The sequence below is a fragment of the Lepisosteus platostomus genome, chromosome 21, assembly GCF_059453375.1.
Source record: "Lepisosteus platostomus isolate fLepPlt1 chromosome 21, fLepPlt1.hap1, whole genome shotgun sequence".
Taxonomy (NCBI): domain Eukaryota; kingdom Metazoa; phylum Chordata; class Actinopteri; order Semionotiformes; family Lepisosteidae; genus Lepisosteus; species Lepisosteus platostomus.
The window spans coordinates 8916326-8930546 of record NC_142631.1 but is presented as its reverse complement, the minus strand read 5'-3'; the positions used below and the strand labels follow the sequence as shown (position 1 = coordinate 8930546).

Genomic DNA, 14221 nt, shown 5'->3' with positions numbered 1-14221 from the left:
TTAAATTTTAAAAATCCAGATTAATTAAATATTGCATTCCAAATTGTCTCCATTTGTTTCATATATTGCAGCTTTAGAATAGAACACACTTTATAAAAGTAAATGACTTTTTTTGCACCACTACCCGCTCTGGTTTAAGTGGCACAAAATAATGGACAAACTGCAGAGATACATCTTAGACTTGCATATATTTCATTTGGAAAGATCTACAGTATCTGTACTGTACTGTATGTACATCATATTCAAAAATATTTCTTCTACACCTATTCAATTCCACAGACTTCTACAATAAAGTAAAAAGTTTTTTTCTTGAACAAAACTAACATGTTTTGCTGAAGTCTAGGAGAATTGGTGTTCTGGTGCTTTGGTTAGAAAAGCATTCTAAAAGGTTAAGTGTATTCAGAGGAAGGCCTTTGGTGTCCACACACTGGAGAATCCAGAGGAAGTTGAGGAAAATAATGCCTTCTGGCCTTATTAGTGTATGTCTCCAGAGTCTTGCTGTAAAGTAAGCATTAAAAACAGGACCCCAGATGCCTGAGTCAGTTTTTCCATTTTAGTCTTTGGGGGTAGACAGTGATTTATCAGTCTTCACAGCATAAGCCTGCTAAAGCTCATTCTACAGACAATGAAGTAAACCATATGGTATTCCCCCTGTTAAAATAATAAGCACAGAACTGAGCAGATAAACAGGGACTGAGCTGCACAGGATATCTGTTTTTTTTTTATTTTGTTCTGTGTGTCTGGACATGTGTCCCATAACTGTTTTGGAGCATTTTAGTTTGCCTGCTTTGAATTTTGTTAGGGAAAAGTGGATGAATAGGTTGGTATCTGATACTTTAAACAAGAGAATCACTGGAAAAAAGTTGTTAAAAGTTGTTAGTGTTAATTTGGAAAACTGAAAATGTTTTGTTCTTTTGAGGTGTGAAAAATAACAATCATTGCTCAGAAAGGCTTTAGTAGAAGAATGATCTAAAATCATTAAAAGTCCACCAAAGTATGTTTACTGTGCATTCTTGAACTCTCTGGTTAGTTAAATTTGCTCTGATTAGCAGAACTAATTTTAGTTAGGAATTTTATTCTTTAACTTGAAAGTTTGTAACCCCAACACCACTACTACCACTAATGCATTTCTCACTCTATGTCTTGCTCTTACTCTACATTGGTTTTGCAATAATTTCTGAAAATTGCTTTGGGTATGATTTGTTCAGACAGCTGCAAACACCATAAGCTTCAGTAGACCTAAATCATGAAATTACTAAAAAACATCCAGTTTACCATTTCCAGTTTTTTTAAACAAAGGTTATCTTCCAGCTTTGGGTTTCATACTACAATATTTTTTACAAGCACAGCTTTTTGTAGCTTTAAATTAGTACAGTATATTGCCATACTGCTGTCTATATATTGGAGCCAATGGAAATAGAGTCGGTGTCTGGATATAAAGAATTATCTTCTTTGGAATTTTCACTAGGTTAAGGTGAGGGTCATGCAGAGTATTGTGCAGACAGTAGATCTCTCTTTTGACAGTTATTTTCAGCTTCCAAATTACTCCTGCTAGTAACTTGTAAAGATGCTACAGGAAAGTCTTATCTAAATGTCTGACTTAGCTTTTCAAAAATGAGTCAGGCATTTACAGTCCAGTTATTTGTTCACAGCAACACTTTGCTTAGCATAAATAATATGCTGCCTCTGTACGTACAGTACAGATGTGAAACACTATTCACATCAAATTTGTATGGGAGCCTTTGTAATAGTTACTCTAAGAGAAAGGAATTTTTGGAAAAGGAATATAAGATAAATGCATGATGTTGACAGGATAAAGCGAAGAAAGGAGATATGAATCAAATTAATGGCTACATTATAAGGAAGTAACAGAGCTTATAGGTACTAAGCCTATTGCAAAAGAACATCATCCCCTTGGAAACAAGGTAGTGGCAGGAGACCCAGTCTTTCAGTGATGCAGTACTGTTCATAGTCTGGCAATTACTACTGTGTGGCTATGAAAACCGAAACATTCTGAAAGGTGATGATTGAAACAGAGCCTGCAGAGTGCAGCACATTGGTTCCATGATCTGGATCACAGAGACAGATGTCTGTCAGTTGCTAAGGTTGCTGTGGAAGAGAAGGTGGAATTTATTGGGGCAGAATATAACCAGGCTCATTGGTACTGAGTCGCTTACAGATGGTGACGTCACCCTCTTGGGGCCTAGATAGAGTTGAATACTTGCACAGCAGGAGGCCCGGCATTTTGACGTATCTAAATTCTTAACTGTCTAGGGAATGTTTCTGTGTGGCTGTCAAGCCTGGAGCATTCGATAGGACTATGATTGAATCCCAGCAGGAGCAGAACTACACATGTTGCAGGTACTTACAAAACATTTGTAATTAAATAATAGTAAAGTAAGTTAGGTTTTTGACCTAAAACAAAACATTATTTTCATTCATCTTTTTTCTGGTACATACACACGTTGAACTTGTTTTATGAAAAAGGAGTTTCAATAATTTAATGTGTCCTTCAGTGTATTTGTTTTCCAAACTAAGACATTTTTAAATTGCACTATTATATTAAATAAAAAAAAGATATTTAAAACTTGAAATTGCAGGTTGTTTTGAAAGAATGGTCACTGCTTGGACAGAGTAAATTAAGATAATTTATATTTGTTAACACAGACAACTGCTCAATTTGTTACCTACAGTAATTGCTCTTTGTCCACAGTGCTGAGTTAAGTACAGTATGTGGTAAAGAAACAAAGCTTGCTTTGAAAAAAAGACTAGCGTGATAATCTCAGCCTTTATAAACTCATAATTCTGTCACTTTGCCCCCTGCTGTTGAGGCCTGTTGAACCCCGAGACTTCTGAATTGATTAATTTGTCTTGGGCGAGAGTGGCAGTCTTCTTGTTTTAGGTAGAATGGGCATCGAGCCAAAATGAGATTAAAGTCTAACCTCTGTGATCTTCCAGAAAGTCTGGTGTGAAAGTAGAATTCGTCGATAGGTTTTGTACTTTATGAAATGATATATTCTGACAGGACATTCTAGCTTTTTTACCTAAAGTTATTCCTGGAAAACATACTGGCTAGCCTACATTGTGAAGAATTATAATCTACAGAATTATTTATGAAAGACATCAGATAGGTTTCTGCTGGAGTGTGAAGGAAATGTGATTTCCAAAGTTTCTGAAATATGATTTTAGGAACTGGGGACTTAAGAAGAAGCTGAATTAAAATTCTGACATACTGTACTGTAAGTAAAAATTGAGCTGAGAAAAGGACTAGTGTTCTATTTCCAGGAGTGAGTTCTAAATCATAATTTAAAGGTACAGTAATTTTGAATCAATTTTCTCTGGATGATAATTTGCTTATTGTGTTCCTAGAAAGAAAATGACAGTCATTCTAAAAGAAGAAATAAAGGGAAACAAAAAGGAAAGGTTGAATAACTTTATAATAAGACATTGAGAAGAGAACCATAAAGACTGTATTTGTGAAATAGAGACAATATATACAGGAAGTAAAGATGTACACGTTTTGTTTCAATTCAGGAGATATTGCAACAAAGGCCTGCTTTCTTTTTTGTTTAACAACACTCACATTTTTATCATAATTAAAAATGACATTTCCTTTTGTTCATCACTAGATAAAATTACCATTATTTGTAAGTCCACCTTTGTGTTTGTAAGAAACCTTTCAGAAGATTCTGAAATATAACAATACTTTCTTTAAACTTTTGTATATCCAAATGAGCTGTTAGGAATCTTTAAGGCATGTACAATCATGTTATATTAAAATGTTTCGATCATATTTGGTTAAAATAATTGCTGGATAATAAAGCAGTGTACAGTTTGTGGTTAAGTTAACCACATTGTTATTTCTGTCTAGATTCATTGTGTTTTTGATAGCCTGAAGCTACTAGTTTATGTAATATGATAAAAGCAAATAATCCCACCAAACACAAAATAGACTTCAAATCAAATCAAACAATATGTAGTTTTATATTAGAATAAAGGCATAATCATAACTGAATAATCTTTTTTACAGTTTTTACAAGTTTTGGCACTGTTTAAAATTCAACCAGTAAACTTTTCTTTGGTGTCCAGTGCCCCTGTGGTTTCATGTCTTAGAACTTGAAAGTTACTTGTAACTGTGGAATAGAACATGTAATTAAAACTTGGCACGTAAGTGCAATAGGCAAATATGCTTCAGTGCTAAGACTGCTGTATGTGGAGGTGCAGTGCTGGATTTTTAGCTGACAAAAATGGAAACATGCAGTTCAATAGCAATAAAATATAACATATGTAGCTTAGGAGCACTGCTAAATATCTTGTTCAGAGCATTGGACTTCAAAATGCATCCATGGAACATATCTTGTTTTGATGTTTAGATGAAATGTTCTTAGTATCAAAATTAATGTTTGTGTAAAGCTAAGTACTTAAATGGTTGAATTTCTAAAACATGCTGAAAAAAGTTCACTTTTGAATTCATTAGTGCTACATTTGGCTTCAATATTTAAAAAAAATGTACTGTAATGTTTTTCATTTGGTGTTTTTTGTTCTTTTTAATACTTAAAGAAGATATCTGTACTCAGCTTTCATGCTTGGTTCTAATGAACTTTTCTTTTAATTACATTAATATTAAAAAATATTTAAATATTTTTCTTATTATTAAATATGTCCCGTGTAAAAAAAACTAAACTTGTTGAAAGTAAAGTAAAGTTTCCTGCTTTTAGGAGGTACCATTAATAAACATTTTGGAATAAACATTTAATTTGGGTTCTACTGTGTGTTTGTGTGTTATCTATTCTGTGTTTAATGCACTTCACTGCCAGCTCTTCTCTAGAAAGGAAATGAACAACCAAATGGTTAACATCTAATATGAATATTTGGCTTTCTGATTCTCAGTTGAACTTTGGTGAGAAAAAATTACAAGTTAGCAGGTCAATCAATTGACCTTTGATTTATTAAAAAAATCCTGTGTATTTTCCCCCCGCTGCAGTAATACCCTCCTGGAAATGCTGTATACTAATAATTTTTGTCTGTCACAGAAATATCAGGATATTGACAAAGTGAACAGATGGCTGTGCTTCTGTCTTTTTAAAAATTAGTCACTTACTTTTGACAATTGGTGCAAGGCATTTGCAGCTGATTTTTTCCAGCCACGTGCCTGACTTAGGCCTCTTGCCCTCCAAGTCCTAGAAATGCTAAAGAATAGCTGAACTGTTTTTTTATCCAACTGGCTTATTTTCTTTTGAAACTGTAAGCCCGGGAATTACTTGACAGGCCCCCACATTTCTCTTCCACTACAAGACTTAGCAGGTGTGAAGGAAATGCTACACCTTCTCTTTAAATAACATCAGGAACCTGTCACACTACTTAATCATTAGCATGGTAGAACCCTGCAAAATCACACTACTCTGAGTGAGACTGTCTTGTGATGTCTTGTTTGTATTTGCAAAATAGTCCAAAGAGAACTCTGAAACCATTCTACTAATTTGAGAATTCTAAAGACAGAAATTATCTGATAAAGGACCATCCATCATGCATATATTTTAAGGTACATTGTTTAAATGGAAGTGAAATGTTGATAAAGAGGCTCTTGAAAATACGCACAAACCTTGCTCTAGGCTGAACATTAAAAAAGAGAACCATTTTAGAGACTTTTGAAGGATTCTTCAGCTGGAGTGAAGCTGAAACTGGGTAAAAGATGCTTATCTCTTTTTACTAATACAATGGTTTCCAGAGTGCTGCACTTTTCTGGTAGTTTTCTTGAGGCTGTCCTTGTAATCTTCCTAGTGTGAATGGTTTAGTGTTACATTGGTTAAATAGCAACCAACCATTCAGAAAATCCTGCTGAAGGGATCTGTGATGAACAATTCATAAAACTAAATCCCAAGGAACAGCTTAACCTGAAAATTGGTAACTACAGAGTCTAAAACATTTAAATTATGTATGTGCCCGAAAGCTAACATTTCAAAGTAATGAATAAAGCCTTGCTTGCCCTGTTTTTTGGAAACCACTATGCTTTTTCATTTATGCTTTTTCATTTTAGCATTTTTGTCAAAGTTTTTGTGTCTATAGCTCATGGTTTAATTTTAAAGATGTGTACTGTATATTATTAAAGATGTGAACTCAACCACACACTTAAAATCTTTCATTTGGTTTGTGTTTGGTTGTTTTCCAAAATGATGCATAGTTTTACAGGCAAAGTTTTTATTTTCTCAGTGGAAAAAATGCAGACATAAATCTTTTAGTATCCAATCAGTAATTAGGTAGTGCTATATATAAAAACAAATAATTACAGTAGGTCCATGTCAGTGATAGTCAATGTTTGTCTTTTAATTTATGGACAGTCTGATTTCCTACCACATGCCCTGTTTGCACTTACTTAACATCCAGGCATTCCCACACTTTTTCATTGTAGAGCTACAGTATATACGTAGCTTACGAATGTTAAGGTTTGGTATCAGGATCACAGGTCAGGAGATGAGAATAATTAAGTTTATAAGAGAGTGTGTGATCAGTGGGGGGATTTAAGGGTGCACACTGTCAGATATCATTGTTCCAGGTCTATTAGAGGGTGGAGGAGGAGAAAGAGGAGGGGCAAAGAAATGTGATATTTTGGTAATTCATATACAGCTTTGTGGATTTTGCATTTTTCAAATCAATCTGATTCTGGATATAAATCTTTTAATTTGACAATCAAACAGAAAAAAGAATAACAGGGCTGAAAACATGAGGAGAAAATAGCAAAATGTTGTCCAATATACTGTGTCTGTTCTTAGAGACAACTTCCAACATGTCTAGATACTTTAAAAATATTATGTTCTTATCCATCTCTTTATATGTCTGACCTGACTGGAATTTTGTCAAGATGCTTTTATAGTAAAACTACACTAACCTCACCAATACAATCTTACACTACTGAAACCTGCTGAGATTTCTAGTTTGTAAAATACAATAAATATTGGTAAATGCCAATAGCTTAATTTGCAAACATTTATATTCATAATCTTGTATATCTCACCAAGAAGTCCTATTTATTCTGTCTTATGTACAGGATAACACCTATTTATGTTTGATCTTTTTTTTAAAGAAGAGATTAAACAATATCATGCCTAGGTTAAATTTCCCTCTACAAGATTTCTGTCTTTTTTTTTCCAATGCATTTCTGCTAAATTATATCCACTCATTAAAACAAAACTGTAGGCTGCATTTTGTTTGGTGATTTGTGAAATCTGTTCACTTAATAGGCATACATATGATTCTATAAACGTATACACATCAGGAACCTAAAAGACACTTTGTTCTTCTAATTTACCAGCAGATGAGCATTGAAATAGGATTGCATGCTTTCATTTTAGGAAATATTCCCCCCCTGCTGAATTCTTTGGAATTCTTCTGATGGTTCTAATAGCCCTATTCTCCCTTGGTAAATAGTTCTGACCTCAAATATGACTAACTGATAGCTTTACAGCTCAGCAGGGAAGGAAAGCACCTTGAGCAAGAGAGCGGATGCAATTTTTTTCTGCATGTTTAGTTAATATATTCTCCTGCTGGGAGAGAAATAAATGCAGTTTAGCAGAGTTGGAAAATGTAAGTAACTTATAATAATGTTTTTCTTTTAAAATGGTGCACAGCATGAGGTGAGAAATGTATATTGTATTGGGTATTTTGTCTGCTTTTATTCCATATTAAAAGAAAGAAAAGGAAATTGAAAGAGGTCAGAGAAGCTTCTCAAATTGTCTTTACAGGAAACACAGATTAATGTCATGGACATCCCCCTGCTGCACAGTTCGTAGAATCTGATTTCTCACACGATCACAGTCACAAACCTGTATTAATTTAGTATTGAGAAATCAATTACTCAGTCAATCACTGACCCTACCCATCAATCCACTGCTTATTCAATCAATTGGGATAATTAATACAGTAAAAGGATTCACACAGGACCCATGGATGTTCAACGATTAGCTGTCCAAGTGAGCATTCCTATGAATATTTCGACGTGTTTGATTTGTCTGCCCTGCTTTAAGAATGAATAATATCCCCCAAGAGCTGCTCTCTAGCTCTGCAGATTATTAGTCTGCAGGATGCTATGCATTACACCAAAGGGAACTTCTTTCTGAGACTTACTTAATGGTACTGTACTGGTAATAGTAAAGCAATCTTACCTCAGGAAGGCTGAAGTAGAGAAGAGATGATTTATTTCCATTTGTTTTTAGTTCTGAAGAAATGTAACAATTTTTATCCTAGAATGAAAACAAATCCTTTATTCTAAACTAAGAGTAAATTAATCTCTTGTGTAAACCTATGAAATATTTCTCAGACTTTTACTATAATCCTTAAATTCCTTTTTCTCTCTTATTGCAGTGTGCTTTAATTTCCTTATTTTGTTTCTTATGTTTTAGATTAATTTTAATAAAATGTCAAGTAAGAAAAAAACTCATACAATGGGGGTCAGTTCTTAAATGTTAAAAATTATAAAAACATTAAATATGAGAATACACAGGGTGCATTATTATGTAATATTACTACATTCTGCATACATGTCTATTACTTATACAGTATGTAATGCTGTTTTGTGTAATAATACACAAAACAGCAACATACTGCACTGATAGGAGGGTCTGTATTACAATAGTTTAGTTAGATTTCTTGTAGACATATTGCGATTTAATAAATCTTCAATATCCCAGCTTCTTTAAGGGGATAATTGTTGTTTTAAATAACAATTAGTAGCTGATCAATTAATAGCACAATTCTGTACCAGTGATCTGGGATAAGGGAACAGTGTTCCAATGAATAAGCATATGCCAAACAGAACTTGTGATCCTGGCTGGTCACATTTTTTAGGATTGATCTTATTGAGTGATATCGCACAATTACACCTTGAATGTCATTGTATTGACATTGAAAAACACAATGTAGTCCAATTGCAGTTAATTTAATACCAATCTGTGTTGATGGATTGGGGGTACACATAATTTTTGTAAACTTGTCTGTGATATCTGTTCAGTTGTTGGGCACGGTAAAGTTTTCAGTGATGTTACATCACATTTTTTAGATTAGATTAGAGAACGAGTTTGGTCAACTGAATAGGTTGCAGACCTCATATACTGTACAGTAGTTCTTGCCTCAAAGGAATATGCAAATACTTTTACACTCTGAAATTTACTTAAAGTGAACATGTTCCAATATTTATGGTTACTTGAAATAAAAAAAAAACCTTTGTTTTTCTAATTTAATTTAAATTTAATTGTTCTAATTTAAATATATGCTTTGTTTGACTGTAAAGCAAAAATAACAAGTTTGACTCTGCTGTCCCAATACAATTGGAAAGCACTGTAGCTGTGTCTGGGTATACTACTGTATAAACAAATATTTTATTCTGAAGTTGCCCAGCAGTGTTGTTGAAGTTAATTTGATCAGATCTTTCAGGAAGTAGTGGTATGAGATCCTTGGATGAATGGTAATCAAATGACAAAGTAGAACCAAATGTTTTTCAGTCTCTTACATTTCAGTAATTTGGTCAAACCCTGATTTAGGTAGAGAAAATGCATGTTTCTAATAATGAGCTTTAATGGGGTAGAAACTCCTGCTTGAGCACAATGACAATTTATCTATAAAGTCAGGGCTGTTTGAATCCCCTTAAATGAAAGATGTGCCAGGGAGCTGCTTCAAGGACATAGAAGGGGGTAGATGGGGGTTGAGAAAACAACCTTCTGGCCTTAGCTTGCTATTGAGTGGAAATAACAGCTAAGATCACTTAGAGAAGGACAAGCCCTTGTGTTTTTGAGCATGGGAACACAGTAACTCATAAAGACTTGGCACCTCCATTGGCATCTATTTAGAATTGCTTCTGGCAGATAGATTGCTGTGTAAACACATTTCAACTTGTGGTAGTAAAATGGAACATGGCTGGAAGATGTGTGTGCTGGCTTGGTTTCCACTTGTGGGACAGTGTGGCCGTGAGGTAACTGGGTTTTGCCTTCCTGGAGATAGTCTTAGGTCTCCACAAGACTAGCTTTAATTTGGCAATGTTGTAAGTTTTCTCTGTCAAGTCCAAGACAGCTATTATCCTGTCTTGGACTGGCACTGAAAGAGCAGAAGTCATTTAAATTATGTATAAATGACTTTCAATGTGGACAAAATGAACAATGACCTGATAAATTAACAAATTTGTTCTGCAGATTGTTCAAACAGTATTCTATCCTAAAAATGATATAAATTCAATGCTGAGCTTCAGATTATCAGAATATTTTAAATGCAATTTGTAATATAAAAATATTTTTAAAAACATTGCTATAGAAATAGCCTGCCTTTTAAAGTGAATTATTGCCCCTCCAGATCAAACTGTATTATATTAACTATATAGTGATCAATTTAGGATTTGTTAGTAATATGGTGTTAAAATGTCAGTTAAAATGCACTTATATTTTTATTTTCATTTGCAAGTTCCTAGGTTTTTCAATACTTTTTGTAAACCTTGTGTCTTTCATTTGAAAAAATCTCTTTTAATGCCTGCTATGAATTATAGGACGCATTGAAACCTTTATGATTCAGGTCCAGTAACCAGCTCTTGTAGTAAGCCACAGAGGTTTAAATCTTTCAGTTCTTCTCTTCTCTGGTTAAGCTTTTAAGGAAAAAATGTTTGGAATCACAGCAGAAAGAAGATTGTTTTTTCTACCATGATGGGTTTCAGAGTGTTTGTACTTAGGCTTTTTACATGCAGTTCACCAGAGCAATGAAGTTTACAAGAAGAGTAGAATTAAGTAAACAAGGTAGTTATATAATTTAGCAGTGAGATGGGTTTTACAGCACGTTGGCTGAGAGAGGAACTGAGGAACAGGCTGGGATTTGGGACAAGAGATTCTTGGACAGAGTAAAGGAAAACCTAACCATCTGCCCTGATTGTTGTGGTTGTAGTAAAATGAAATGATGTTTTAAATGAAGCTGACTTTTAGCATTATTTCTCTTTTCCAAAACACTGCTTTGTGTAATTGCTACTTTTTTTCTTCTCCCTTTTTAAAATAAATATATATTTTAAAAACATGGAGCAGTTCATGGAAAGTGTTTTAAAAGAAGCTAATGTAGTTTCAATCCATTTAAATGCAATGTTGGCTTGCGGTAAAATTGCCCCTGCAGGTTAACATGGGTATCTTTAAAAGAATTAGCCCCATTCACAAGTGCTTGGGTCTTACCTCATGATTTTCAAAGAGGCAAAGCATAAAACACACAAACTAAAATAAAGTTTAAACCAGCTGGAGGATATTTTCTAATATTTCAGAAATACTGTAATATTTCATTATATCCATGTTTATTATTTAATAAACACATTTACTATGGTGTTACCCAAACTGGCTAGGTTTAAAAGTCACAAAAACAAAGTAAATGGGAGGCTTTCTGAAAATGTTATGTTTTTTTACTTGTATTCAAAGTTGTGGCATTATCAAAAGTAAATAATAATAAGCAGGTTCAACACCTTTAAATGTTTGAAAGGATCTGGGCTACTAGGATCTGGCAGAGTGATAAACTGTATACTGTGTGAAAGGGGATAAATTACACATGAACCATTTTAAAAATTGTAAACTTTTCCTTGACTTGACTAATGGTTTTGGTGTGATTTGGTGAGATCCATGCCTTCCTTTCTTTGCATTTTTACTTGTTTTGAATACCTAGTATTCTAAAAGTGGAAATACTAGATTTTGTTCTGCATGGGAAGCTACAGTACAATAAATGGATGGCTTCTTAGTTGTCTTTTAGTCTCCCATGATTCAATGAATGATGGAAGTTAAAAAATTATTTTTTTGAATGCATGGTTACATTTCTCATGAATAGCTGAGGGAGGACTATTGTCTAAAACTGTCCCGAAACAAATGTTTTAATCATTTAAACAAAGTTTGCAACACAAAACTTTGTATCTATCTATTATTAGAAAGATTAATAACAATTTGCTTAATTTTATTAACATGAAAACAATCGCTACCAGTAGAAAGCTAAATCATCTAAAAAAGCTTCAAATTGTTCAGGAATATTTAGTCATAGTAACTGTGGAAAGCATTTTGGTCACACTAAGGCTCTTTAGAATGGTATATCCATACTTTGACCACTGAAACATTCTGGGTTATGGTAATTTTTCCATAACTTCCGAAATTTCTGTTATAAGTTGGAATGGTCTGCTCTTTCTGTACATTAGCTTTCTTGTACAATAGCTTATTATGTTGAGCACAAGATGTGATTTTCTTTCTTTTATATGACAAGAATCATCATTTGTTGTAAGTGGGAGGAGGCAGCATGGTCACTTGTAAGCCTTAGTACAGCTGTGTCTTACATCCAGTGGTTAATAACTAAGCAAATTCTTTTGAGAAAAAAAATAGATTATGTTCAACACTGAGTTCTTAGAGGAAATTGATGGATGTTTTCCTAAGAAGCAGTTACCACAGGCTAATGAATACAAGTGCAGGGATCTTGCATATTAAGCATTCTTTCCACTTTCTCAATAACCACATAATTGCTGTAAATCTCCTGCGGTGAAATGAATGTATGGTTATCTATACTAAAGATCAAAAGTCTGGAAGCACCAAAGCAGGGCAGTCTGAATATGTAATTCTTCACAACATGATATGATGATAAGGATGTAATTTTGATAAAGTATAATGACATTCCAGTGTGTTATGGCTTTTTAGGACATCCACAGAGCTACAGTATGTCTGGGGTGCCTGATTAATCATCATAGTGCATTTTTACACTACACTTTTGTTTTCAACCCAGCTAATTCTCCAATAGTTTCTAAAGTGTGTTTTTCGTAAAATGTAAGAAGGGAATCCAATCAAATATTTAACTGCTATTGAGGTGCAATTGAGCAGAATATTAACTTACTTTTTTCATGTCAAGAAGCTGGTTCTTGTCAAATATATTCTATAATGTGTTTGGAAAGATGACTCATTCTTTGTCCATGACATTGTGTTCCAAACATGTATTTCTTATGAAAAAAAGAAATGAATGTTCTAAATTGTCTCCTGGATTAAGTCAAGTTGTTTATATACATCATAGGACATTTTTATAATTGTTATTAGATAATAATTGAAGCATGGTACTGTGTAGAGCAGGGGTGCTTAACCTCTTTTAATGTAAGATCTACTTTTTCATTTGCCAGTCCAGCACGATCTACCAGTGTGAATTTGAAGCTCTGATATTGGAAAAACAGACTGTGGGCACATCAGTAAAATAATGATACCCATCACTAAAATGACAACAATTAAAAGCAAGTGACTCATGCTACAGTGAACAAATAATGTTCCCCATTTAAGAAAAAAAGAATATCCTATCTTATTGTGAGCATTGGCACTGAGAAGCTTACTTGAGAACACTGCTTATCATGTACTGTAGATGACAGTTTTATTTTTTCCCTGCAGCTTGACATTCAGCAGTTCAGTCAAGTCTTTGAGGAATGCTAATTCCAGAAGCCACTGGTCATCCTCTAATTGGGCATATTAACCATGTTTAGACGCTTGAGAAACTCTTTGATTTCAGGCAACAGCTGTCTGAACCTCACCAAAAATGTTTGTTTTCGAAATCTCCAAACAGCAAGTCAGCAGCTTCGGCAAACGCTTTCTTTCTTACTTCTTGATCACTGAATGACTTTTTTTGTTCAATTCTTTGGAGGCATGTGTCGAGTGTCGATTATCCCCTCCGTTCTCTTTCTTGAAAACCAAAATATGGTCGCCCTAGTGTAGAGTGTTCTAAAAAATGACTAAAAACACTTTCCATGGGGCTTTGTGATGTATTTTATAATTTGATAGATTGCCCATATCCTAATTTAAAGCTAATGTTGGACTACCTTAAGTGTGTATACCTTTAATTGGTTCCAGATTTAAATTAGTGTACTTTTAACTACTTTCAGATTAATCTTATTGGGGGTCTGCGAAAGATTTTCAAAACTGTCTGAAGTGCGACTTGATATAACGTGAGAGCAATCAGAAGCCCCCTACTGCTTAAATCTTGAAGGAGAAATGCAAAAGGAATCCACTAGCATTGCAAGATTTTTTTTTAGCTGGCTCATCTTTGTGTGTGGTCTGTTCCTGACAGACTATGCTATTAGTCACCAGATATATTTTACCTGCTTTTGTGAGTCATTATGGTTGTTCCTCAAAGATCTGAGATGGCTGAAATCATTTTGTAGCTTTTTATAGTAGTTTATAAAAAAGACTATTCAAATAAGCTCCAGAATTAT

General features: G+C 33.9%; 1 protein-coding gene across 3 annotated transcripts in view; it reads left to right on the top strand.

The window, feature by feature from the left end:
- col5a1 (procollagen, type V, alpha 1) overlaps nt 1-14221 on the top strand; it is a 166544-nt gene that overhangs the window by 15889 nt on the left and 136434 nt on the right. The window lies entirely within an intron of this gene.